The sequence below is a fragment of the Camelina sativa genome, chromosome 15 (assembly GCF_030686135.1).
Source record: "Camelina sativa cultivar CO46 ecotype springtype chromosome 15, ASM3068613v1".
Classification (NCBI taxonomy): Eukaryota; Viridiplantae; Streptophyta; class Magnoliopsida; order Brassicales; family Brassicaceae; genus Camelina; species Camelina sativa.
In genome coordinates, this window is record NC_141894.1 from 24,464,465 (window position 1) to 24,491,338 (window position 26,874).

Sequence of the window (26,874 nt, forward strand, 5' to 3'; positions counted from 1 at the left end):
AAATTCTTCTCCAATGCTAGGACTGCTAGATTGAGAAATGAGATCTCTGGATTTGCTCAAAGGAACAATGAGAGCTTTTGTGAAGCTTGGGAAAGATTCAAGGGCTACCAGACTCAATATCCTCATCATGGTTTCAGTATGGAGTCATTGTTGAGCACACTGTATAGAGGAGTGCTTCCAAAGTTCAGAATGCTTCTTGATACAGCCTCCAATGGGAACTTCCTCAACAAGCATGTGGATGAAGGCTGGGAGTTAGTTGAGAATCTAGCTCAGTCTGATGGGAACTATCATGAAGATTATGATAGGACCATAAGGAGTTCCTCAACTGATCAAGAGGACAAGTACAAGAAGGATTTGAAGATGGTCAATGAGAAACTTGACAAGATACTCCTCAGCCAGCAAAAGTCTATTCACTTTGTTAGTGAAGAGGAGGTTCCAGTTCAAGAAGGGGAGAATGAGTTTGCTGAGTTATGCTACATGCAAAACCAAGGTGGATTCAAGGGCTACAATCAAGGTGGTTTCAAGAACAACAACCTATCTTATAGGAGTACAAATGTGGCTAATCCATAAGATCAAGTCTACCCTCCTCAACAGCCTCAACAGCACCAAAACTATATCCCCAAACAACAGCAGCAGGTGTTCCAGCCCCAGTTGTGTCCCCCACCAGGGTTTCAGACTAACCAAGGCCAAGAACAAGACCTTAAAGCTATGATACAGCAGCTGTTGATTGGTCAAACCCAAGGGAAGATTGAGGAAGCCAAGCAGTTTGCTGAGCTAAACCAAAGGCTTACATCCCAGTATAATGACCTGAACATGAAGTTTGAAGGTCTTAATTCTAGAGTGAAGTATATGGAGAGTAACATAGCCTCTTCTTCAGCTCCAAAACCCAACCAACTCCCTGGAAAAGCTGTCCAAAATCCAAGGGAGTTCACAGCCAAAGCCATTCAAATTCATGAGGAAGAAGCCACTGAGGACAGTGCAGTTCAAGTTTAGGGGAATTCATTAGTTACTGAAGCCCCAGGTGATGTTTGTGCAAGTAAATTGGAACTCGCACCTGAGCTCGACCATGGACTCGAGCAGCCACTCGACCGAGTGCATGCTCGAGTGGTCGATCGAGCTGAACAGTCCGAGGCTGACAAACCTGCCAAGTACATTCCTCCTGCCTACAAGCCTCCACTACCTTTTCCTGGGCGTTTCAAAGCACAGAAGATTAGGGAATTAAAGGAAATCATTGAGAAAAAGGCATTGTTGGCTAAGCAACAAGAGGAAGAAAGGGTTTTGAATGAGGAAGCTGTGGTTGAGAAGAAGGAAGAAGTGTTGGCTATACAAGAGATCACCATAGCTTACCAAGAGGAGGAGAGAGGACCTGCCTTGGAACAGTATGAACCATATCCTCTCTACAAAATTGTTTTGCTTGATTTGTCTAAGAAAAAGGCTGAAGCTCAAGATTAGAAGGATCTTGAGAACCTTGGAGGAGTGATCATTCCAATAAAGCTCAGTGATCCAGGACCTTTCTATCTGCCCTGCACAATCAGCTACCTTCACTACAATCAATGTCTTTGTGATTTGGGAGCTTCAACAAGTGTCATGCCTTATTCCATAGCCCAAAAGCTTGGAAGAACTGATTTCAAATCTACCAATCTCCATGTGTGCCTAGCTGATGGGACAAATAGAGAGGTAGTTGGAAGGCTGGAGAATGTCCCAATCAAGATAGGGAGAGCAAGGATTCATACTGATTTTGTGGTGATAGAGATGGACAAGGAGCCTGAGGATCCAATTTGCTAGGGAGGCCATTCTTAGCTACTGTTGGAGCAGTCATTGATGTCAAGGAAGGTCTTGTGACCTTGAACATTGCTGAGGATACAGTCATGAAGTTCAACATCTATAACCCAACCAACCTGCCTACCATTGATGATCAACCCTTCACTATCAAGGAGAAAGTTGATCATGAGGTGTTCAAGGATGAAGGAGACCCTAAAGCTGAGCTCCCATTTCAAGATGATTCTGTGGAAAAGCTGAAGAGGTCAGTTCAAGAGTTGACTAGAATGGTTGAGAATCTTCAAGTGAAGCTGAACAAGAGGTCTTTGAGGAAAGCAAGACCAAGGCTCAAAATCAAGAAGAAGTATGGTTTGTGTGCTAAGGGTGAGGTGATCAAGGATCAACTTCACAGTGACCAAGAGGTTCCAGGGAGGATTTCATCACCTCCTTGGAATCTAGATCAAGTCTAAGAAGGAAACCAAAGTCAAGCTTAGTGACTTTAAACAAGCTCACTAGGGAGGAAGTCCCTAAGGTATCCTTTGTAAATATGGTTTAAATTCTTAGTAGTTTTGATGTGTTTTCTTTTATGTTTTTGTTGGACAGGCTTTTTAGTGAGAATATAGTTGGGTAAGGAGAGATGTGGACATGGAGAAGAAGGCTCGCAGGCCCACTCGACCAGGCCACGAGAGGTACTCGGCCGAGCTGGATACTAATCGAGGCCCATTCGATTCCCATTCTTCTAGAACGATCGAGTGGAGGGAAGAACAAGGAGAAAATTTTTGAAATTTCAAATTTGGTCAAGGAGCTCGACCACGTGCTGGTCGAGTGTGGGGTCGAGTGGCAGCCAAAAAGCAAGTCAAAGATTCCCAATTCAAATTTGAATGGTAAGGACGCTCCACCCTTGTTTCCTTGTCTCCTTAGCTTCTTTATAAAGACCTTGCTCGATCCTATACCTCTCACACTTTCTCATTTGCTCAAAACATTTAAATTCAAGCTTTAAAATTTCTCTCAAAGTTCATCTCTTGCTCTAGCTTTGTTCTTTCAAGTTTTTGGGTCACTAACCTATTAACTTTGAGTTTTGAGTCTATTTCCCTTCAGTTTCTTTGGAAAATGTCTTCCAAGATAACCAAGAAGTCTCACAAAACCGCTGCAAGCTCCATGGAACGTCGTGATGCTGACCTTGAATTAAGAGGTGAAGCTGGGAGAGCCACTCGACGGTCCACTCGATCGACCACTCGACCGAGTGATGGTTCGAGCACCCGGTCAGCCAGGTGCCGAGTCTCAGGAAAAAACCAGTTGAGGAGGATCCTGAGAGGACTGAGAGTGAGGAGGAAAGGGAGCCTACTATTGATGAGATGATAAGGGGATACAGGGCCAAAGGGAAGAGGCCAGCTGTTGAAGTTGAACAAGAGGAGAGTGAAAGTGAGAGTGAGGAAGAAGAATTGATGGAAGATGGAGAAGCTGAGTCTTGTGGTTTGTCAAAGAAGCAGCTTTATGATGCTTTCATGAGGATGGAGTTCCTGGGAACTAGATATCCACACAAGGAGACTATGGAGAAGCTTGCCATTGATGAAGATGTGGAATGTCTTTTTGAGAAGAGCAGCCTTACCAAGTTCATGGGGCTTTGCATGGAAGGGTATAGAGAGGAAAGCTGTGAGTTCCTAGCCACTGTCAAGCTGCACCAATATTTGAGGAAAAATGCTGAAGTAGGAGCTGGTCATATCTCCTTCACAATCAAAGGGAAGAAGCATGAGCTTTCATTGAAGAAGCTGGCTGATGTGTTTGGTTTTGAGGTTGGGAGCCATAGGAGCTTGATGATTCCAAGAGAAGAATTGTATGCTGCATGGGAGACCATTGGGGACAACAAGCTCTACTCATCCTCCAACTCCAAGAGCTCAAGGATTAGGAGCCCAGTCTTGAGGTATTACCACAAGGCTCTTGCCAATACCTTCTTTGCTAGGAAGGAAACTGGAAACATAAATGAGGGAGAGCTGAAGATGATTGACTTGGCTCTCAATGGAGTTCTTCTTCAAGCAAGGAATGGAACCATCATCCTTGGTAGCACTGTGGAGACTGATCTTGCAATGGTGCTGATAGACCACATGATTTATTTGAGAAGTTGGGTAGGCAAGCTTGAGAACAAAGGTTCAAGAGGAGCACTTACCATTGGAGGCATCATCACTCCAATCATTCAAGCTGCTGACATCCAACTTAGAGGAGAAAGGGTCTTACCAAGATGGATTGACTCAAGCTACCTTACCTCCACTCTCATCCTAGCCAAGGAAATGCATCAAGGGAACCACATTTTCAACTTTGAGCTTCCCACACTTGGGAAAAAGCAACTCATATTGCCTAACCAAGAGCTCACCACCATTCAAAAAGGAGCCAACATTGACTTTTGGCCAGCTGAGGAGCATTGGTTTGATGGAGTGGTTCAACCTAGAGTTCAGGAAGCTGGGAATACACAAGTGGCTGATGGAGAGGAGCAGTTTTATTTTGAAGACTATGAGCCCAATCCAAGAGATAGTAGAAGAGTGAGGGAGAATGCAAAGAGAATGACTCTCTTGGAAAGATGGAACAAGTGGAATGGGAAGAGGTTTGATAAGCTCAAGAAGAAGGTGACTAACATGGCTAAGTCCATCAAGGGACTAAAGAAGGAGATTGCTGAGCTGAAGAGTGGAAACTCATCTCCAAGACATTCAAGCCCTTTGAGGAGGAGTAGCTCAACTATAGCACTTTCAAGAGTTGCAAACCCTGTGGAACAAGCTAGGGCTTCAATGTATGAGCCAAATCAGAGGAAGAGGAGCTCAAGTACCCGAGAACAACAGTTTTCGAGGCACTCGACCGGGTCACTCGAGCACCCACTCGACCGAGCACCACCAATGCACTCGGTCGAGCACCAGCCCAGATCACTCTATGGCTTCCCACCTCCAGCTGCTTATCCAGGTTATCAATGTTACCCTCCCTTCCCACCCCAATAGATTATGGATCCCACACTCTACCAGCAGTACCAGCAGTATCAGACTCAAGATTTGGAGACTCGCAACCCAGCTCGACCCCCCCACTCGGACATGCACTCGACCGAGTCAAGCTCGGTTGGCATAGTCGAGCTGCCCCAAAGTCCATCCCCAAGCCACCAAGAGGACCCCAACTACTCATATGACAGCATGCAGATGGATGTGGACAACTTCTTCCACAATTCCTAAGGTACCATCATCACCTTACCATTGTTTATACCATAGCATTTGATATTGTGTTTTTTTTTTTCTGTTTTTAGTCTTGAATCCTCTTACAAATTTCTTTCACACAGAGGACTGTGTGATTTAAGTTTGGGGGAGGGTTTGAGATAGCATTTGATGTTGTGTTTTGTTTTCTTATTTCAAATTTTTATCATCATCATGTTAGCACTTGCATAATCATTTAAGGCATAGAAAAACCATAAAAATTTGAAAAATTTTTTAAAAAATCTTTATAAAAAAAGAGTGTTCATGTAGTTTGCATTGCATATTAGGATCTTGTTTAGCATGTTTCATATAGAATTGTATAATATTTGCATTAGGGATCTATGATGAATTTTTCCTTGTTAGCTTGCTTAATTCACTAGACTAGGATCAATGCCCAAGTTAATAGTACTTTGATGCTAGTTGAGTGGTTAGAAGCATAAGATTGAACCAAGCCTTGAATTCCTGCATTGCATTTGGTCTAAATTGAAGCATGTTGTGATTTGATTCCATTTCCTATCTATAAGAACATAATATTGACTCATAATTATCAATGTGTGCATTGCTTTAAACTCATGGATACCACATACATATTTGGATCATCTTTCTCCTTTTTACCACTCTTGTTGATCCAAGTAGCTGATTAAATCATTAAGATCAGTTCCCCTACCCCTTAACCAAACCTTCTTTCAAGCCTTGTTTATTCTTGTGTGTGTGAGGCCTATTTTGGGATTGAGCTTGGTAGAAAGTGTTAGGTTTGAACTGACAAGAGTAAGACCTTGTGTAGTTCTAGTTTGCATTTTCCAAACTAGATAGGACTAGGTGGTTCACTTGTTGGGTTTGGGACTTGGCTGTTATAAAAAGAAAAGAAAGAAAAGAGAAAGAAAAAGGGTAGAGTCTTTAGGAGAGGAATGTGTTTAAGTTAAAGCTAAAAGTATAGTGAAAGGATGGGAAGTAAAATATGTTATCTAAGATGGTTCTAGCTAAAAGAAAAAGAAAAGAAAGCAAAGAGCAGTTTAGCAAAAAGCTTATATGTCTTAAGAGTAAGAAGAAAAGAGAACCATAGCAATCAATAAGAATCCCCCATCCCACTAGAAAGATCAAATAAGGAACCTCTCCTAAGACTTGAAAACCAAAAGAGAAAAGGGTTAAAGAGAAAAGAAGAAGTTAAAGGGTAGCACTAGGATCATTTGGGTTTAGATTGTTAGGATAAACACTTTGGGTACCTTTGAGTAGACAAGGTTTTGTTCTTGTATGTGTCTAAGTGTTCTTACCTTTAGCATTCTTCTAAAGCTCAATCCATTTTTTATGAGAGAACCTTGATGTTGACAAGCCCCACTCTAAAAAGAGACCTTCATTGTCTCTAAACCCTTATTACCAAGCCAAATGAGTTTAAGCATTGCATAAAATTGATTCATGTTCTTGATTAATGAATGTTAAAGGAAATGGTTGATTTGAATGCATGTGAATATCTAAGGCTCAAATCAGTAAAGGTTGTGATATGCTTGTCTAAAATTTTTAAGTACAGCTCATTCAATTTGCATCATAGTACTAGTAACTTGGACATTGATTCTAGATGGTCTATTTGCAAGTTTTAGGAGCTGAGATCCAACTTTCAAACCTCATCTACCTTCTTATGTCTTGTTTATTTGCTTGAGGGCAAGCAAAGACTAAGTTTGGGGGTGTTGATGTTCATATATTTTACCTTGTTTTCCCCTAGTTTATTTACATCTTTTGCATCTTTTGTTATCCATTTAGGCCATTATTGTGTAGCTTTAGGACCAATCTTGCATTAGAGTTTAGTTGCATTGCATTTGCATCTTTTCATGCATAAACAGGTGATTTTGGAGCTTAAGGAGCATGGAAGCAATGGAGAAGAGATGTGAAGCAGTCATGAGGAGGAAACAAGGGAGTTAAGGCTGAAAGAACCAAGGCCCGGAGTCCAGCTCGACCAAGCACTCGACCGAGTGGGAGATGGACTCGACCGAGTGGAGATTGCACGTGAGAAGCCAGCTCGACCCCTAGCTCGACCGAGCACTGATCGAGTTGACCGAGCCGTTGACCACTTTGACTTTTTCTATTTTTAGAGCTTCCACCTTCCCCACTATATAAAGCCTTGTACCTGCAGCCACCAAAGTGTCAAGTTTTTAGATATGCTCAAAAACCTAAGTTTTACCTTTTTAGGATTTATTCCTTTTGCACTTTTCTTTTATTTTAGATTTGGTACTTGTTCTAAGAAAATGACTAGATTCTTGTATTTTGTTGGTTTCATAACTTTCAAGATATAAAGAATTTGAGTTTCATTCCTTCATCAATATTGTAGATCTCTGTTTTATCTTTCTAATAATGCAAGTTTCAATAATTTCTGGGTTTATGATTTGTTTGATCATGTCTTGTTGTGAGTAGTCTTCCTAGGATCTTGAGGATGGTTAGGATGGGCTGATCTTGTGGTTTGTGTGATTTGGTCAAGCTTGATTGTTGTAGATCTCTTCTAGGGTAGATGATCTTAATGCTGATTCTATATCTGAGAGGGTAGAGTCTGATTTCAAGCTTCTTAGCATCACACCAATGTTTAGGAAGCATAGATAAGGCTAGATCTAGAGCTTACCATTAGGCTTGCTAAGAGATTAGGAGTCTTGTTTGGTTTCAGATGTATTGCTTAATGCCTGCTTGTGTAGATTCTTTACTTTGTGAGAACAAGTCTAGAAGATGCTCAGGTTTGATTGTTTCTTGACCATTAGAGTGGGAGAAACTTGTCTTAGATTAGTATGTCTAGAGATTAGCTCATAGCTTGCTTGAGATTTGTTGACCAAGTTAGATAATCACAATGATCAGTTCATCCCATGAATCCATCCTCAGGACCTTCTTTGTTTATTGATTTCTTAGTTTAAATATCATCGCTTGCTTATTGTTTGATTCGTTCTTGCATTGCTCTGTTTTTACTGTCTTGCTCTGTTTTCACGTTTAAGTCCAACTCGACCTACACTCGGTCGAGTGCTTGCTCGAGCTCATCCCCAGATTTCTTGTTTATGATCTGTAGTTGTCCTGTCTTATCTTTTGTTTCATTCCTGTTTAATTTCCATTACATTCACTTAGCATCTAGTTCATTACTTGTCTTGCATTAGTTCATATCTAGTGTTTACAGTTTCTGTTTCTGTTCTTAGTTCATAATCATTCTGTTTCAATTGCATTTAGTTCTTAGTTCTTGTAGTTTACTTTCTGCAATTTACATTTTCATCTTAGGATTGTTAGTGACAAACAATCTTTACACTTGGCTTGACTTAGATTCATATGCATATCTTGATTGTTCACAAACACTCAAATTGGATTGACACCTCTTATACTGCAACTGCATAAGGGGAATTGAAACACCCATCCATTCCATATTCATCATTGCATACACTGCCACCTTTCATCTCACCACCACAAATAATCCTTGTTTCAGCTTCCCAATGCATTGCTCCAGGCTTACTTATATAGCGACTAACCAGACCTATAGCATAGGAAGATCAGGTCGTGTACTAATCATTGAGTACATTACACTCCCAACAGCACTTGCGTATGGAGTCCTCTCAGTGTCAATACACTCCGTATCGTTCCTAACTGCAGATAACTTGAAGTGTGTCCCAATAGGAGTATCTGCAGCCCTGCAGTCACTCATATTGAACCTTTTCAGAACCTTCTTCAAGTATCCTGACTGAGACAAACACAAAACTCCTTGCTCTCTGTCTCTTCTGATTTCTATTCCAAGAATCTTACTGGCAGCTCCCATGTCTTTCATGTCAAACTCTTCACTAAGTCTCTGTTTTATTTTGTTAATCTCTGACATGTTTTTTGCTGCAATCAACATATCATCCACATATAATAGAAGATAAACGAAATCACCTTCATTGATCATCTTCACATATACGCATTGATCATGTTCACTTCTAATAAACTTCTCTTCCGTCATAAACCTGTCAAATCTTTTGTTCCATTGACGTGGAGCCTGCTTTAAGCCATATAAAGATTTCTTCAGTAGACAAACCTTGTCTTTGCCATCATTTGATTCAAAACCCTCTGGTTGCTCCATGTACAACTCTTCCTCCAAATCTCCATGTAAGAAAGCTGTTTTAACATCCATTTGTTCCAACTCCAGGTCTTGATTAACCACCACTGACATTAAAATCCTGATCGAAACATGCTTCACCACAGGAGCAAAGATCTCTTGATAGTCTATTCCTTCTCTTTGTGTGAATCCTCTTGCAACAAGTCTAGCTTTGTGTCTTTTGGATTCAAAACCAGGTATTCCAGGCTTCAACTTGTATATCCACCTACCCCCTATTACCTTCTTGTCTGTGGGTCTGTTTACTAGGATCCATGTACCATTCTTAAGTAGAGAGTTCATCTCTTCTCCCATTGCACCATTCCACATAACCCAATCTTTATTCTTTTGAGCATCATGAAGACACTGAGGTTCTTCTTCAGCATTAAGAACCTCATATGCCATCAATGCAAAAGCAAATTGAGTATAATCCTTCATTTTGACTGGAGCCACTATCTGCCTGCGAGGTCTGTCTCTCGCTAATTGATAGTTTGTCAACCCACTTCTTTCTTGTGACTGAATTACTTCAGTTTCTTCATCACATACTTCATCAGATTCTTCGCTTTCAACTTCAGGTTCAAAAATAACTCCACCTTGCTTAGAACTTCCTTGTTCTTGGATTAATTCTGTAACAATATCAGAATTTAATGTTGAAGCTTCTGTAACTTCTTGAGCTTTGTCCTCTGATTTTCCCTTCAAGTCTTTGAACAATGTTTCCTCTTGAAACACCACATTTCTACTAATCACACAATTTTCTTCATCCACCAACCAAATCTTGTAACCCTTGGTGCCTGTAGGATAACCTAAGAAAACGCCTTTTAAAGCTTTTGGCTTCAGTTTCCCTTGATCATGATGAACGTATGCTATTGATCCAAATTTCCTTAAGTGTTTGTAACCTGATTTTCTGTTCAACCATAGTTCTTCTGGGACATTGTGATCAATAGCTGATGATGGAGACCTATTGATGATGTACACAGCTGTAGCCGCTGCTTCAGCCCAGAAAATCTCATCTAGACCAGACTCATTCAACAAACATCTAACCTTCTCCATGATGGTCCTATTCATTATTTCTGCTACACCATTTTGTTGTGGTGTATAAGTACATGTCCTATGCCTTTCTATTCCATGAGTTTTGCAATAAGAATCAAACCTTGTATTACAAAACTCTAAGCCATTATCTGCTCTCAAACACTTAACTTTCTTATGAATCTGATTCTCTACTAGCTCTTTCCATTCACAAAACTTCCCAAAAGTTTCATCCTTAGTCCTAAGAAAATATATCCATACTTTCCTAGTCTTGTCATCTATGATAGAAAGAAAATATTGTTTGCCTGACATAGATGGAGACACAGTTGATGATCCCCATAAATCCGCATGAACATAGCTTAATGCTTCAGTCGTTCCATGCTTTGCCACATTGAAACTCAGCCTTTTAGATTTTCCCATAACACAATGCTCACAGAAATCTAACTCCTTGATTTCTTTATTATTCAGAAAACCTTTTCCAGCTAGTACCTTCATATTATTAATGCTCATGTGTCCCAAACGGCTATGCCACAAAGCTGTTATCTGCTTTGTCTCTACTATATTGCAATTTTCTGACATTACTGTCTCACTGTCAAGAATGTACAATCCATTCACCAGATTTCCACGCAATGCAGTAATATTATCCTTGAAGTATCTAACCTTGCCAGCTCCACCTTCATGTTGATATCCCAACTTATCTAGAGTTCCTGTGGAGATGAGATTCCTTCTCAAATTGGGCACATACTTGACATTATTCAGAACTTTAATAGATCCTCCATTAGTGTTAATTCTAATGGAACCTTGTCCATGTGATTCCACTGAATGATCATCACCAAGAAGGATTGTTGTTGATCCTCCTTCTTGAAAACTGCAGAACCAGTCCCTTCTGGTTGTCATGTGAGACGTACACCCAGAATCAAGCACCCAAATGTCTTTAACCGTCTGATCATTGACACTTAATGCTTCAGAAAACACTAGTTTCTCTGTGATGACACCAGCTTCACCCTGACTTTCACTCTCCATCTTCTTTTTCTCGCAAAACAGTCCTTTTTTAAGTGACCTTATTTCTTGTGAACCAGCAGGTAAGTCTTGTTTTAGAATTAGACCTGCTTCTTCCCCTGCCTTGTCCGCCTTGCTGATTACTTCTGACAGTCGATCTTCCTCTTTCACTTGTGTAAAGTACCGCAGATGAGCTTCTTTCATTTAACTTTAGCTCATCCAACTCTCTTTCTAAAGACCTTGCAGACGAGACCACATCCTGTAGTGATAACTTCTTATTCCCATACTTCAAAGTATGCTTCAGCTGAGTGTAGCTACCAGGTAGACCATTCCAGAACAGAATCGCCTGAACTTCCTCTGCTACAAAAATCTCCAGACTACCCAGCTCAGCAACAATCTTCAAGAAATCATTCACATTCTCATTAATGGTCTTTGATTCGCTCATCTTGAATGAATAAAATTTTAGTTGTACATAGATCCGATTTGGTAAGGACGTCTCCATGTATAACTTGTTCTAGTACAATGATTAATTTTCCTCAGAACAGCATCACCGACATGAGCAATTATAAGATTCATAGCCTGTTCTGACTTTACAACCTTGTCAGGATCAGAAACTTCCTTTGTTAGAGACGATTCTGAATCCTCATCACCTTCTGCAGCTTTCTTTGTTTCACTTTTAGTAAGTGAAACCGTCTTTGTCAGAGAGAAGTCTTCTGTGATTCCTTTTAGCCCAGCTAAACCCAGATGAGCTTGCATCCTAATCTTCCATAACGAGAAATCTGAATTCTCGTTAAAGACTTGGAACGAAGCCTTTGAATTCGTGTTCGTGTTCGCGTCGCTCGCCATTATCAAATAGAAAACCTTTGCTCTGATACCAATCTGTTAAGTTTTAACTGCGAATTCTTTCAAGAACTCAACTCAAAACAGCTCGACCAACACACACACAATCTCAGACTTAAAGAAATAAGGACACAAGAAATTGTTTACCCAGTTCGATTCACCGATGTGATGAATCTACGTCTGGAGCTGGATTCAACCCAGCAATTCACTATAATGATTCAAGTGTTTCTCTCAAGCTCAAGAACAGAGCGTCAGAGAGATTACAAGATAGAGATGATTAGAGATACTATAGGAGAGAATAAGAAGGTATATATATATCAACACAAAAGAGATAAGTCCTAATCTTTTGCAATTCCGTTCTCTTCGACACCAAATCCTTTTCCTTCTTGGACTTCAAGAAACCGATGCCCAAGAATAACAAACCATTATTTAACCAACTAAACAAGTCGACATCAGGCTAACCGGTTGAATTGGATCACACCATAACAGAATCTATACTAAACTCCAATACCCCCACCCCCAACCATCGCTACTAACCTTGCCTTATACCTTTCCACCGTTCCATCCGATTGAAATTTGACCTTGAAAACCCAATGACTACCAATTGCTGTCTTACCCGGAGGTAAATCTTCAACCGTGAAAGTGTTATTCTTCTCCAATGCATCATATTCTGAACCAACAGCTCGGCCCCATCGTTTGTCTGTCATTGCTTCTTTATAAGATTTTGGCTCGACCTCGGATATAACAGCCGCTATGTAGGCAATATGAGATTTAGGAAAAATGATGTACATCATAGTGATTTGTAATTGGGTAAGACACCGTACAATTCGCCTCTTCTGCTGGTTGCTTCATCGATTGTTGCACGACGTAATCTTTTAACTTCACATACTGAGTCTTTTTCCGGTGACCTTTTCCTAGCTGGGACTGGACTGGAGGAAGCTCGATATCTGGTGTACTCGTCGAAGACGATGAAGGGGTGGAACTGGGCTCATTAGTCAAGTTGTCATTCTGGGCCATAGGTAAAAGCCCAATTGTTGCGATCGGGTTTCTCGTTGGACTCGGTGCTGGATCAATTGTTGGAATCAGTCTTGGACCCAAATCTTCTTCAAATACCATTCCTTCAGAAATTGGTGCCCATAAAACTTGACTTGTCTTCTTCTTCGTCAACGAGAGGCAATGTTGTGTCCAGTGAGATAGGAAATTTTGACTCCGAAAACACAACATCACGTGACACAAAGAATTCCATCTTCTCAAGATCATACAAACGCCAGCCCTTTTCCCCGTGAGGGTACCCCATGAAAGCACATCTACGACTCCTTGATGCAAATTTATCACCTCCATGGCCTATATTATGAGCATATCAAAGACTACCAAAGACTCTGAGATGATCATAAGATGGAGGTCTGTTGAAAATTCTTTCAAAGGGTGTAATGTTTCCCAAAAACTGAACTTGGAGTTCTATTGATCAGATATCCAGCAATTAAAACACACTCACCCCATAATTCAATTGGGAGATTTGCTTGAAACCTTAGAGCTCTCGCAACATTTAGGATGTGTCTGTGTTTTCTCTCCACTATACCATTCTGCTGTGGAGTTGATACACACGAAGTCTCATGAAGCACACCATTACTCTCAAAGTAATCAGTTAGTGATAAAAAGTCTGAACCATTATCACTTCTTATACTCTTCACGTCGGATTTGAATTGACGTTTGGCTAGAGCAAAAAAATTCTTCAATCGAACAGAGGCTTCCCCTTTGTTATTTAATAAATACAGCCAAACCCCTCTTGAGTAGTCATCAACAATTGTCAAGAAATATCTTGCTCCAGAATGAGAAGGTACTCGATATGGACCCCAAATGTCAACATGAATTAACTCGAAAATCTTGGTTGTTTTGTTCAAACTTATTGGAAAGTAATCACAAATCTGTTTTGCTTGAAGACAAACATCACATGTTTTATTCAAACTAGTTACTGAAACGGAATGATTAACAAAAGGAAGCATTCCCACAACTTGTGCAGACGGATGATCCATCCGGTTATGCCACATCTCCAATGGGTTCTCCTCTCTTGTTGTAACCTTTGCGGCGACCTCCGTACCTCACAAGAAAAATGTTCCTCCAAATCTCTTACCAGCTCCAATCACCTATCCTCGAAGGTCGGTCGTGAACAATTAGAAAATTATCAGCCATATGAATTACACACTTATTTTCATCCATCAACTGTCCCAAAGATATCAAATCCGACTGAAACCCTTCCACAAAGTAGACTGACTTTAACATCAGATTAGAACCAATGCGAATAGAACCCTCTTTACGTGAAACCTTTTCTCTCCCATCAGCCAATATTATCAAAACGGGGGACATATCTTTTACACATCAACTAAGCTATCAAACCGTCCGGTTAAATGGTGATAAGCACTTGTGTCCATTATCCAAGTAGGGAAAGGAGACTTACCCGAAGCTTTCTCCACATGAGTATCCTTGTTGGTGTTGCCGGCGTTGAGTATGGTCTTTAGAGTGCTCCATTGTTGATCGGTTAAACCAGTCACTCTATCTCGATCTTTAACGGTGATCACATGATTAACCAGCTCACGTCCCGGTTGTTCCACATTTGGAACATTCACTCTGTTAGCAAAGACCTGGCCTCGACCTCTGCCTCCACCAGAGTTTGCTCCACCACGACCCCTACCGTGCAATGAACGACCCTTAGGCCTGTTACCCCACCATTCAGGATAGCCAATCATTGCATAACAGTTCTCTGCATTATGAGCAAACCGATTGCAAAGCTTGCAAGTACCAGCTTTCTCCTTCTCATTGATTATGAACTTTGGCTTTGTGTGAACCGCAAATGAAACCACCTCCGTTTTTTCTTCACCACTCATTCGCAAATCCTCTTCTTGTCTAACAATGTTGTAGACCTCTTCTAGAGGCTGGACAAGAACACGTGCTACAAGGCTTGAATGAACCGCTCGAAAGGGATCATCAAGACCACACATAAACTGATGCACCTTGTCTTCCTCCCGATCAGCCTCCTGTGCAGTACCAAGATCACACATACACTGGCCACATTTGAGAGTCAGTTCCCATAGTAAGCCTCGATTGCAAGCCCTCTCTATTTGCAACAAGCTAACTCCGATTTGATTTGCTGGATTCTAGACCCATTCATCACAGCAAATCGTTTCTTCAAGTAATCCCAGAGATCTTTTGCAATCTCTCCGTGGGATATGGTTGATCTCAATGTTTGATCAATACTCATTTTGATCCATGACACGATCAAGGCTTGGATTGTCCACCAATCCTTTAAGTCAGTGGATTCTTCTGCTTGTTGAGCAATCGATCCATCCAAAAATCCAAACTTCTTGTCAGACGTCAACGCCGTCTTCATGCGGCAAGCCCATTCATCATAATTAGTTCCCTTCAAAAGAGGATGAGAAATCACCGCTCATGGATTGTCAACTGAGGTCAGATCATAAGGTGAGATGGTTCTTCTCACCTCCACAGTCGCCGTAGCAGGCGCAGTTGGTGTTGGTTTCGTTGCCATATTATCAATCAAGGACGAAATTCAAAAAAAAATTTAGTGTCAGGCTCTACTACCATAAAAAAGATACAAAAGCCAAAGAAGTTCGTATATTGATCAAACTGATGAACGAGTACATATATAGAATGAGTGCCAAACCGAACCCTGAAATCTAGAAGAATCTATCTAGGTACAACAACAAAGATACGTATATAGAAGATATGAATTTACTTTTATCAACCAGAATCTATACTAAACTCCAATAGTTAGTATCAAACATGGTTTAATATCTTACGACTTAAACATGGTATCGAAATAGGATGAAGAAACACAAAATCAAACAACAACAACAAAGAACGGTGATTGACAAACGCGTGAGAGAGAAAGAGATAGGAATTTTGATGATCAAACCTTGATTATACTGAGGAGAGGACGTGATTTGATGGATGGAAGGTAGAATGGTTCCACTTCCAGAAAGTTATCATCTGAAAGAGGTGAAGTAACGCCTTATTTGGCACATGACTATGTATATATTTGTGCGTGGAGAACTGCCGCTCTAGGAACATGATTTAGAATGCTGAGGAGGATTGTTAAGGAGTCTCGATGACAAATTATTATGGATTAAAAAAAGCTGCTGCAAATTATCGGTACTTTTCTCTCTCTAGAAAAGGGCGATTAAAAAGACGAAAACCTAGATCTACTCTCCACCTCCGCCGTCCGATGGTTAGGCCTCACGCCGTCGTCGAGAATCTTCTCCTTTTTTCCCCCTCTTCATTTCTACCATGGATTTAGAATCATCGTTACCATCCAAGACTTCGCCTAGTTTGGAAACTGAAGAATCAATCGTCCCCTCTACTGCTCAAGATCCGATTTCCACTGGCGGATCTTCGGAACCCCTTTCTGCTATGTCGTTATCATCGTCTGTCACCGCAGATCTGCCAGTGATTGATGATACGACACTTCCCTAGTCTTCACAACTAGTGCCAGGGACAGATGTTGGTTCCTTTTCTGGGTTTATAGCCAAAAGTCTTTCTAATTTGGATTCTCCCCTTCTCTTCAGGTCAGATTTGTTTCGTTCTAGCTTTTGTTCTTGTGATATTCGGTTAGGTTAATGACTTGAATCTTCTACTAATTTTTTTCTGTCTCGTTTAGGTTATTAATTAAGATCTAAGATGAGATTTAGTATCGCTTTTCTCAGATTGATTTTGAATATGATTTATGTGTGTGTTAGGAGCAAGTGATTAGAGTAACAGAAACAGAGACATCACATGTATATAACTCAGTTTTCTTCATCATTTGTGAAGTTCTTGGTTCCTCTTCCTCTAATCCTTCTAATAGATTGTGTTTGGTATATATTTTTTATTTTTACGTTGTTGTTTGATGGTGAACTTTGCAGAGAAAAACCTCAGTTGGTGATTCTGGGGCCATATGTTTGTCTGCTTATGTTATTTCGGTTTCTTGATTTCAGGTTGTTCAACAAAATATTGCTTCTTGCTTATGTTTGATAACTGTCAAGAAGGAAGACAAGCTATGAGTTCACTGAGGCGTGGCAATTTTTATTGGTCTCTGCATATGCGTTATATGACTCTATGAAGAAATAGAGAGTTCACACAAAGCTAAAAAGCTCTAAGGTGTTCTGCTGATGGAATGGTGTTGGCTGTTAAATAATATGAGTTGGAGATCTACTAAAGTTGTATTTCCTCTAATTTAGGATGATCATTTGTGTAAAAAACTCTTTTAGGATGATATTACGGTATGATTAGGATGATGTTATGATTAGTATTTTTAATCACCATTTTCTTTTTAATTAATAGCGTTTTAAATTGGAAATTAACCAATATCAAACATGCGACCAGTTTGTGACCAAACCAAATAACAAACATGTGATCAGTTTGTGACCAAACCAAATAACAAACAAAAACTCCAAATTCAGACTCTTGTAATTAGTCCCAAAATTGTCCCGCTATAGGACTCTAAATATGGTAACAAAACAGTCCGTAAGTAAACTTGGTTGCATTTCAGTCGGAAATGTGCAACTCCAGCTCCATCAGTCTTCTTAATGGCCAGAAAATGTGCTGACTTAGTCAACCGGTCCACAATGACCCATATAGCATCAAAAGTCCGAGACACTGGCAATCCTACCACAAAATCCATCGTGATCATATCCCACTTCCACTCAAGAATGGGTAGACTGTTCAGTAACCCGCCTGGAGCCAGATGCTCAGCCTTCACTAGCTGGCACACATCGCACCTCACGACCCAACTAGCTACATCCTTCTTCATCCCAACCTAGTGATAGTACCTCTTGAGATCACGGTACATCTTAGTCGCTCCTGAATGAATAGAAAACTTGCTCGCATGAGCCTCTCAACTCCTCATCATTGGGCACACACAGCCGACCGTGCACCAAGATAGTACCATTATCTGAAACTTGATACTCTGAATCAACATCCTTAGAAACATTTACCAGCCCCAAATCCTTCTCCTGAGCCAACCGCACCCACCTCAGATGATCTGCTCTATCAACCGCCTCCAAACCCAACGGTTCCTGAGACACAGCACATAACCTCAAAGCACTGATCTCTCCTACCAGAGACTCCATCTCCTGCTCCTGAGCCGATGCTACCCTCTTCCGACTCAGAGCATCTGGAACCAAGTTAGCCTTACCAGGGTGATAGACTATCTCTAAATCATAATCCGCCACCAACTTCGTCCACCGCCTGTAACGCCCCCGAACCGTCCTATGACCACGAAGGCCATCGGACAGCCACGAGATGCCACTTGCAGAATTGCACCGAGGTGATCCGGTCGAGGGACGGAAGCTGCAGACTTCCCGACCGGTTCTCCCTGACACAACTCCACCCGCAACCGAGGTTATTTAGGCTTTGCAACCCTCATGGCCTGGTGCGTTGTGTTAGCCCGGACAAGACCGAGTATCATTTGCGACTTGCCATGTTTTCCTGAAAACCGTATATATATCACTTTAATAAAAGAATTCATCGAAAATAAATCATTAAAGCAATATATATAAATATAGTCGGAAAATTAATACATAACCATTTATAAAATTATAGGGTTTTACAAAGAACACAAGAAAATCCTATCCGGCACCCTAAAGTTTGCTCCAGCTCTAGACTCACTTAGGCTTCCCTGCAAGACCAAAATAATATAATGAGTAATCTAAGATTACTCAGTGAGCCTGGGTACCCGTTTCTCCTAAACAGGATTCTACTTTCCCCAACCCGACTACCCCGGTAAGCAAAGAAAAACAAGCAAGTAAAACGACTAGCAAGTTATCAAAGCTACGCAACGAAAACATTAGCGGAAGCAATTTAAACCACAAACAAGCGAGGGAGGTTAGATCAATACGACTCGACTCGACGATCTAGACTCGCTATACAACATTACAAGACGACTAAAGATCACTTTAGACTCTTGACTTATACGCGACTCGCAAGGACAACCTAGAATAAAACAAGGGACACTTGAATTACCCTAGACTCCTCCGTCTACCAAACAAACAAAGACATCTAGAATACTACAAGGATCGCTTGGAATACCCTAGACTCTTTTACCTAAGGGCCCTCGATTATCTGTTCCGTTCCATTCCGTCCCCCATGCCGAGACCACAAAGGTCACCAGCAATGAGCCCGCAATTATGCTACATCATCATGTAGCGGTCACACTAGTAGCTAGCTAGCCGTGACAGTGTCTCGGGTGAGTGGTCGTCGGGAACTCACGCGTGACAACCACATTTGGAACAGAAGATCGACTCACTATTCTAGCTAAGACTCGAGAAACAAAACTCAAGAGGCTAAGCTAAAATAAGAACACTCAACAATAATTCAAGCAATGATAAATCAAGCACCAAAGCAAGAAATCAAGCAAGAATACAACATGCAATAATCAACAAGAAGCAAGAAACACAAATCAAGCAACTTAAGATTTTTCTACATGCATGCAACCAAAATTAAGCAACTTAAGCAATATTAATGCAACAAGTCCTACTATGCATGCAACCGTTTGATTTAACCGTTTAAATCCTTAAGTCCAAATTACGCATGCAAGTTCATTTGATTTAAACTTCTTAAATCGTCTTAGTCCAATTAAGCATGCAAGTTCATTTGAGTTAACCATTTAAACCCTTTAAAATTCGTTTATGCATTCACGCTAACCTCACATGAATTTATGCAATAAACTTTCAAATGAACTTAGCCAATTTAATCACGCATGCAACCAATTTTAAGCAAGAAATATTGCTAGTAAATTCACTAAGTCTCGTCATGCATGCAATCCTCTTAACCAAATTTTAGGTGAGTCCAAATTACTTATCATGCAACTTGTTCATTTTCATATGGTGATTCTAACTTGAATCCTACTATATTTGCATGCATCAACTTTTAACCGAAACTACATGCATCTACTCTACATGCCTTACCGCAGACTCACCTCTTTCACGCGTTCGTCGATGATTACCGGACTTCACCGCACCACTCGATCAGACAGTCTTCGCGTCGACAGCTTCCCGCTCCTTCGACCGCAACCACGTCTCGCTCTCATCTTTACTCGGTCAAAACTGCGTCTTGCTTCTTGGTTTTTCTCCCGATCGCAACCGCTTCCTTCTTTGAATAATTCAATCGCGAACAACGTCTATACTTGACTCTCGTCGATCGCAACAGCTCCTTCTCTCGACTACTTCGACACAACACCTTCGCTTCTCAATCTTCGACACAAACACCTTCTCTTCTCGATGCAAGCGTCTCTATTCTCGACTTCTTTTGACGCAGTGTCGATAGTTTCCTCTCTCTCGATCTCTCTCTCGAACTCTTTCTCGATCACTGTCGATCTCTCTCTTGCTTTTCTCTCCTTACCCTTTGTGCCTTGTGCGGAAATGAGAAGAGTGAAGCCTTATTTATAGAGAGTTTGGGTGGTGGGATTGGCCAATGCATGAAGAGTTATCACTCTTCCTTAGTTGCTATTAGAGCATGGCTTAACACTTGTGAGGATCTCAACCTAGCCACCTTGACTTCCACTAACTCTTCCTTGAATTCTTTAATCCTCCACTAAGCTCTACTATCTCCTCTTGATTAAAATAATTCCCACTAACTCCATTTGATTAATTTAATCTTCACTATCTCCATATTATTTGTGCATGAAATCTGATTGGTCAAATTTTAAGGAAATAAAAATTTCCTAAAAATTCGATCCTTCGTCCGGTACCTTCGACCTCTCCCCGGTATTCCTCGTCTCTCGTCCGACGTTTCTCGGCAAAACCCGTCTCTCGGTCGATGTTTCTCGACAAAACCCGTCCCTCAGCATTCTTCGGTCTCACCCGGATGTTCCTCTTGGCATTTCCCGGACCGTATCGGTTCTCCCGATAATTTCTCGAACAATCTTTTCTTGGTCTCTCGGACTCCCGGTATTCCCCGGACTACTTTTCTCGGCTTCTCGGTCAATTCTCTCGACTCCTCGGACAATTTTCTCGATTTTCTTCGGTCATCTTGATCTCTTCCCGGACATTACCCAAACATCCCTTGGACGTCTCGGTGTTCTTCCTCGATACTTACTTGACTTTCCCGCGGATGCCGTTTCTGCATGAACTGTTAATTTTTGATCGGTTTTAAGGCCTTGATCTTACCTCTGGTCACTCCAGTCTTGGCTCGGCTATTCCTCGACTCGCGAATATTTTCTCAGACTTCTTATGGTCGTTCTTCTTTGTTTCACATCTTCTTTCTTTTTAAGTCTTTCCCGAGTCATTTCCTTGAATTTTTATTTTAGGATTTTTACCCTTGGTGAGGGTCATTACATTCTCCCCCCCCCCCCCCCTCTTATAAGTATTTGTCCCTGAATTCTCACACCTTCTCCTTCTCTCCTTGTGATGTCGTTACTCCTTAACTTAGGTGTCATTGTCTTGTGATTACCATCACGTCAATATCTTTATTGGAATCTCCCTTTCCTTGGTAGTTTTGTCTCCATAATCTTACTTCACACTTATGCCACCGTTGCTTTTGTTTTTGGAAAGCTTCTCCATTTCCAGCATTCACTTGACTCCTCATAACCTTTACGTTTCTCAAATACTAAGGCTTTTGCCTTGTTGCACCATGACTCGTCCACCACTTAAATTCTTTGATTCAATGCTTCACTTTCTTTGGCTTGTTCCTGACTCTTCTCTCCTCCTCCATTTCATAGTTTAATTTACCCCATTAACTTGATATGCTCATCGTACAATTTATATTTTCTCCTTTGCTAGCCACAATACTTTGCTTCTCTGGTTCCTCCGACTCCTTTATCCTTCCACGCCTTAGGATTTTATCTCCTTTAAATTTCTTCGGCCAATTCTCGCCTTTTAGCATATTAATGCCTCTCCGTAGCTGTTCATTATTTTCTTGCACCCTCTTTGTCTATTCATAGACTATTTTCTTCTCTTATGCATTATCTTCTTGCATCCTCATTGTCCTACTCTTTGGTTCACATACTATTTTCTTCGCACTTTATTGGTCATGTCTAGTTTGACCTTTTTAATTTGCCACTGTCAATTGATTTGCACTACTCTCTTGTTCTTTCGATTTCTTTGAGTTTGCCTCAACCTTCTCCATCATTCTTTTTTTTCTCTTCTCCTTCTTTCCACTAGTAACCCAAACTGGCTGCCCTGTCCTGATCGAACTCTCTCTTGGACTTTCTTGAGCTTCTTCTCTTCTGTCTGATCGCGCTTTGTGGTGTCTTATGTGAATCCTCATCAATTGTGTGAGTGTTAATTAAGCAAATAATTAACTATGCATCCTATAAAACTCAAGCAACAATCAAAGCAAGTAATTCAAACAAGAATAGATTAGCAAGCAGTTAAAAAGTACCACAAAAAACACAATTACGGCTAAAGAACACAAGTACTTTTACACAAGACAACAAGGTTCTACTCCAACTAGCCGATAATTCTAAGGGTTCGGATCCTAGACAAAACAACAAAGGTTAGGTCTAGAAATAACAACAAAACGAATACTAGCCAAACCTTACACTTACACCCCAAAAAGAACTTCCCTTACTCCCCAAAGTCCTACTGGTTCCTGAGCCTAGTACACGCTTCACACGTGCACACGCACTCCCTAGCTAGCTCATCCGGTGGCGGTTCAGCGGGAGACTCGGTTGCGGTAGAGGCAGCAGACATCGAGGTTCCAGCTTGGTTCGTCGGATTCTCTTCCACTCGTTCAACATGTCCTATCGGGTTCTCCCCCGTCTCCACACGTTGACTGGTTGGGCTCAAACTCTTACGCACGATCCGATATGGACGGCTAGGAGGAAAGTGTCCACTCCCACCACACTCGGTACATCTTCTTGGTTCTGCGAATATCGGTCGATCTGGTCTTGCTCTCCAACAGTAGTTGCTTAAGTGTCCTGGCTCTCCACACACCGTACACAGGACCTGCTCCGGGTTTGTAAAATGTCATGGTCTTGTCCTCCAGCAATGATTGTTCAGGTGCCCCGGTTCTCCACATGATTCACACCGTCTCCAGTATCTCATGCGGTCAGGGTTCGGGCAGCGATAGGAAAAATGTCCTCGCATACCACACCAATCGCACTCTGCGTTCTCTGGTGCAACCATACATCTCAATGATGTCCTCTAGCAGTTCCTCGTCCAATGTCCGATGCCCTCGCACAGTTCGCAGTAAGGCGTATTTCGCATGTGGACTTGATTCGGATTAACCACTCTCTTACGAGCAGTGGCCCTCACCCTCAGCCTGCCTCTCGGTTTAAAGGTCACTGGCCGCGTCTCTGGCTACTCCCTTGCCTGAAACTCCTGATACGACATCCTCGGCCTCTTCAAACTCGATCTACTCTCTCCTATCTCCAGTCTTACTCGTTCTTGGTTCTCCCTCCTTAACTCGTACATCCTCGCGATCCTCTCCAGATCTTGGTCCATTGGTTCCTCTCCTTGTCCCTGTAACACCATCCGTAATGGCACAGCTCGAATGGGAGTATCACGCCTCAGCACAATCTGATTTGGTTCCGCTTGGTCCGGTACCACTTGGTCTCGATCACCTTGATCTCTCGCAACTCGACTTGATTCTCCTCGTTCTCTCACAACACGACTTGGTTCTCCTTGTTGTCTCACCACACGACTTGTACTAGTTCTCAACCTCGCGTCCTCTCTAAGCTCCGCACTCGCATCAGCTTCTTCATCTTGGTCTCTTGGTATCGGGTCCTGCTCAACTCTTGACTCCACCACAAAAGTGGGAATCCCTTCATCATCACTTGATAAGAGGTCGATCACCTCTACAACTTTCTCCCCTCTTGACATTGGTGCTTCGGACATAGAGTTCCCCTCGGTTGGATTCTCTTCTCCCTTGGCCTCCGGTATAACAACTTCCTCGTCGCCCTCGTCCGCTCTCTCCGGCGAGCGCATCTTGTTCAGCATCAATAAAATTTTTGCAACCGTCTCTGGCCTCTCCTCTACCGGTTGCTCTCCACTCGGACCTCCGGTCTCGGGTACAACTCTGGCACCACTTGCAGCTCCTTCTTCCTCGGGCACATACACGTCCGTCAAGAAATCCAAAATCTTATCAATCGCCTCCGGGTACTCCCTCATATAGTTCTCAGGGCTGGTATCCTCGCCCTGATCCTCCACAAGATCCAACAATAACTTTTGTAACTTGTCGGCGAGCTCCACCTCCGCCTCTCCATGATCTCCCACAGGGACAGTTTCAAACTTCCCTTGCGCGTCCATTCGCACTTGAAGACGACTTGGTTCTCCAATCTCCAACACGATCGTCTGGTCATCCTGATCAGCTCCCAACTCCTCTGTTTCCTCTAAACATTCGGACGGATCGATCTCGACAGACCAGTTGGTGTCGTCGGCATCGAACACCCCGTCCTCATCCCAATCATTTGAATCATTTGGCCCTTGGCTGTTTTCTGATTCTGTCGACAAGAACCCATTCTGATGCCCACAATCCTCATGTCTCAGCCCCTCATCTCTTGAACCATCCCCGCAACCTGAATCACCTGAAGACATCTAAAACCCACAAGAAACAAGGTAAGATGCTTAGTCCATTCTAAGGTTCAACTTAAAACTAGACAAGCAAACAACCGGATAAAAGTTTTGTGTTTTGTGACACATTTACTCGATAAAACCTTAAAATGCACAAGTGCTCGCGGATTCGAAAACACCGCTCTAATACCACCGTTGTAACGCCCATGAAGGCCATCGGACAGCCACGGGACGCCACTTGAGGAATTGCACCGAGGTGATCCGGTCGAGGAACAGAAGCTGCAGACTTCCCGACCGGTTCTCCCTGGCACAACGATCGGGAATACCCTAGACTCTTTTACCTAAGGACCCTCGATTATCTGCAGACACGACGATCTAGACTCGCTATACAACATTACAAGACGACTAAAGATCACTTTAGACTCTTGACTTATACGCGACTCGCAAGGACAACCTAGAATAAAACAAGGGACACTTGAATTACCCTAGACTCCTCCATCTACCAAACAAAAAAAGACATCTAGAATACTACAAGAATCGCTTGGAATACCCTAGACTCTTTTACCTAAGGGCCCTCGATTATCTGTTCTGTTCCATACCATCCCTCATGTCGAGACCACAAAGGTCACCAGCAATGAGCCCACAATTATGCTACATCGTCATGTAGCGGTCACGCTAGTAGCTAGCTAGCCGTGACAGTGTCCCGCGTGAGTGGTCGTTGGGAACTCACGCGTGACAACCACATTTGGAACAGAAGATCGACTCACTATTCTAGCTAGACTCGAGAAACAAAATTCTAGAGGCTAAGCTAAAATAAGAACACTCAACAATAATTCAAGCAATGATAAATCAAGCACAAAAGCAAGAAATCAAGAAAGAATACAACATGCAATAATCAACAAGAAGCAAGAAACACAAATCAAGCAACTTAAGATTTTTCTACATGCATGCAACCAAAATTAAGCAACTTAAGCAATATCAATGCAACAAGTCCTACTATGCATGCAACCGTTTTATTTAACCGTTTAAAACCTTAAGTCCAAATTACGCATGCAAGTTCATTTGATTTAAACTTCTTAAATCGTCTTTGTCCAATTAAGCATGCAAGTTCATTTGAGTTAACCATTTAAACCCTTTAAAATTCGTTTATGCATTCACGCTAACCTCACATGAATTTATGCAATAAACTTTCAAATGAACTTAGCCAATTTAATCACTCATGCAACCAATTTTAAGCAAGAAATATTACTAGTAAATTCACTAAGTTTCGTCATGCATGCAATCCACTTAACCTAATTTTAGGTGAGTCCAAATTACTTATCATGCAACATGTTAATTTTCACATGGTGATTCTAACTTGAATCCTACAATATTTGCATGCATCAACTTTTAACCGAAACTACATGCATCTACTCTACATGCCTTGCCGCAGACTCACCTCTTTCACGCGTTCGTCGATGATTAGCGGACTTCACCGCACCACTCGATCAGACAGTCTTCGCGTCGACAGCTTCCCGCTCCTTCGACCACAACCACGTCTCGCTCACGTCTTTACTTGGTCAAAACCGCGTCTTGCTTCTTGGTTTTTCTCCCGATCGCAACCGCTTCCTTCTTTGATTAATTCGATCACGAACAATGTCTATACTTGAGTCTCGTCGATCGCAACAGCTCCTTCTCTCGACTACTTCGATACAACACCTTCGCTTCTCAATCTTTGAGACAAACACCTTCTCTTCTCGATGCAAGCGTCTCTTTTCTCGACTTCTTTTGACGCAGTGTCGATAGTCTCCTCTCTCTCGATCTCTCTCTCGAACTCTTTCTCGATCACTGTCGATCTCTCTTGCTTTTCTCTCCTTACCCCTTTGTGCCTTGTGCGGAAATGAGAAGAGTGAAGCCTTATTTATAGAGAGTTTGGGCAGTGGAATTGGCCAATGCATGAAGAGTTATCACTCTTCCTTAGTTGCTATTAGAGCATGGCTGAACACTTGTGAGGATCTCAACCTAGCCACCTTGATTTCCACTAACTCTTCCTTGAATTCTTTAATCCTCCACTAAACTCCACTATCTCCTCTTGATTAAAATAATTCCCACTAACTCTATTTGATTAATTTAATCTCCACTATCTCCATATTATTTGTGCATGAAATCTGATTGGTCAAAATTTTAAGGAAATAAAAATTTCCCGAAAATTCGATCCTTCGTCCGGCACCTTCGACGTCTCCCCGGTATTCCACGTCTCTCGTCCGACATTTCTCAGCAAAACCCATCTCTCGGTTGACGTTTCTCGACAGAACCCGTCCCTCGGCATTCTTCGGTCTCACCCGGACGTTCCTCTCGGCATTTCCCGGACCATATCGGTTCTCCCGATAATTTCTCGGACAATCTTTTCTTGGTCTCTTGGACTCCCGGTATTCCCCGGACTACTTTTCTCGGGTTCTCGGTCAAT

General features: G+C 41.9%; 1 non-coding gene across 1 annotated transcript; it reads right to left on the reverse strand.

The window, feature by feature from the left end:
- Window positions 1-27: 27 nt before the first annotated feature.
- On the reverse strand, window positions 28-134 carry LOC147927043 (small nucleolar RNA R71). The gene has a single exon (XR_015583102.1). It is a non-coding gene; the product is annotated as a small nucleolar RNA R71 (small nucleolar RNA).
- Window positions 135-26,874: the final 26,740 nt, after the last annotated feature.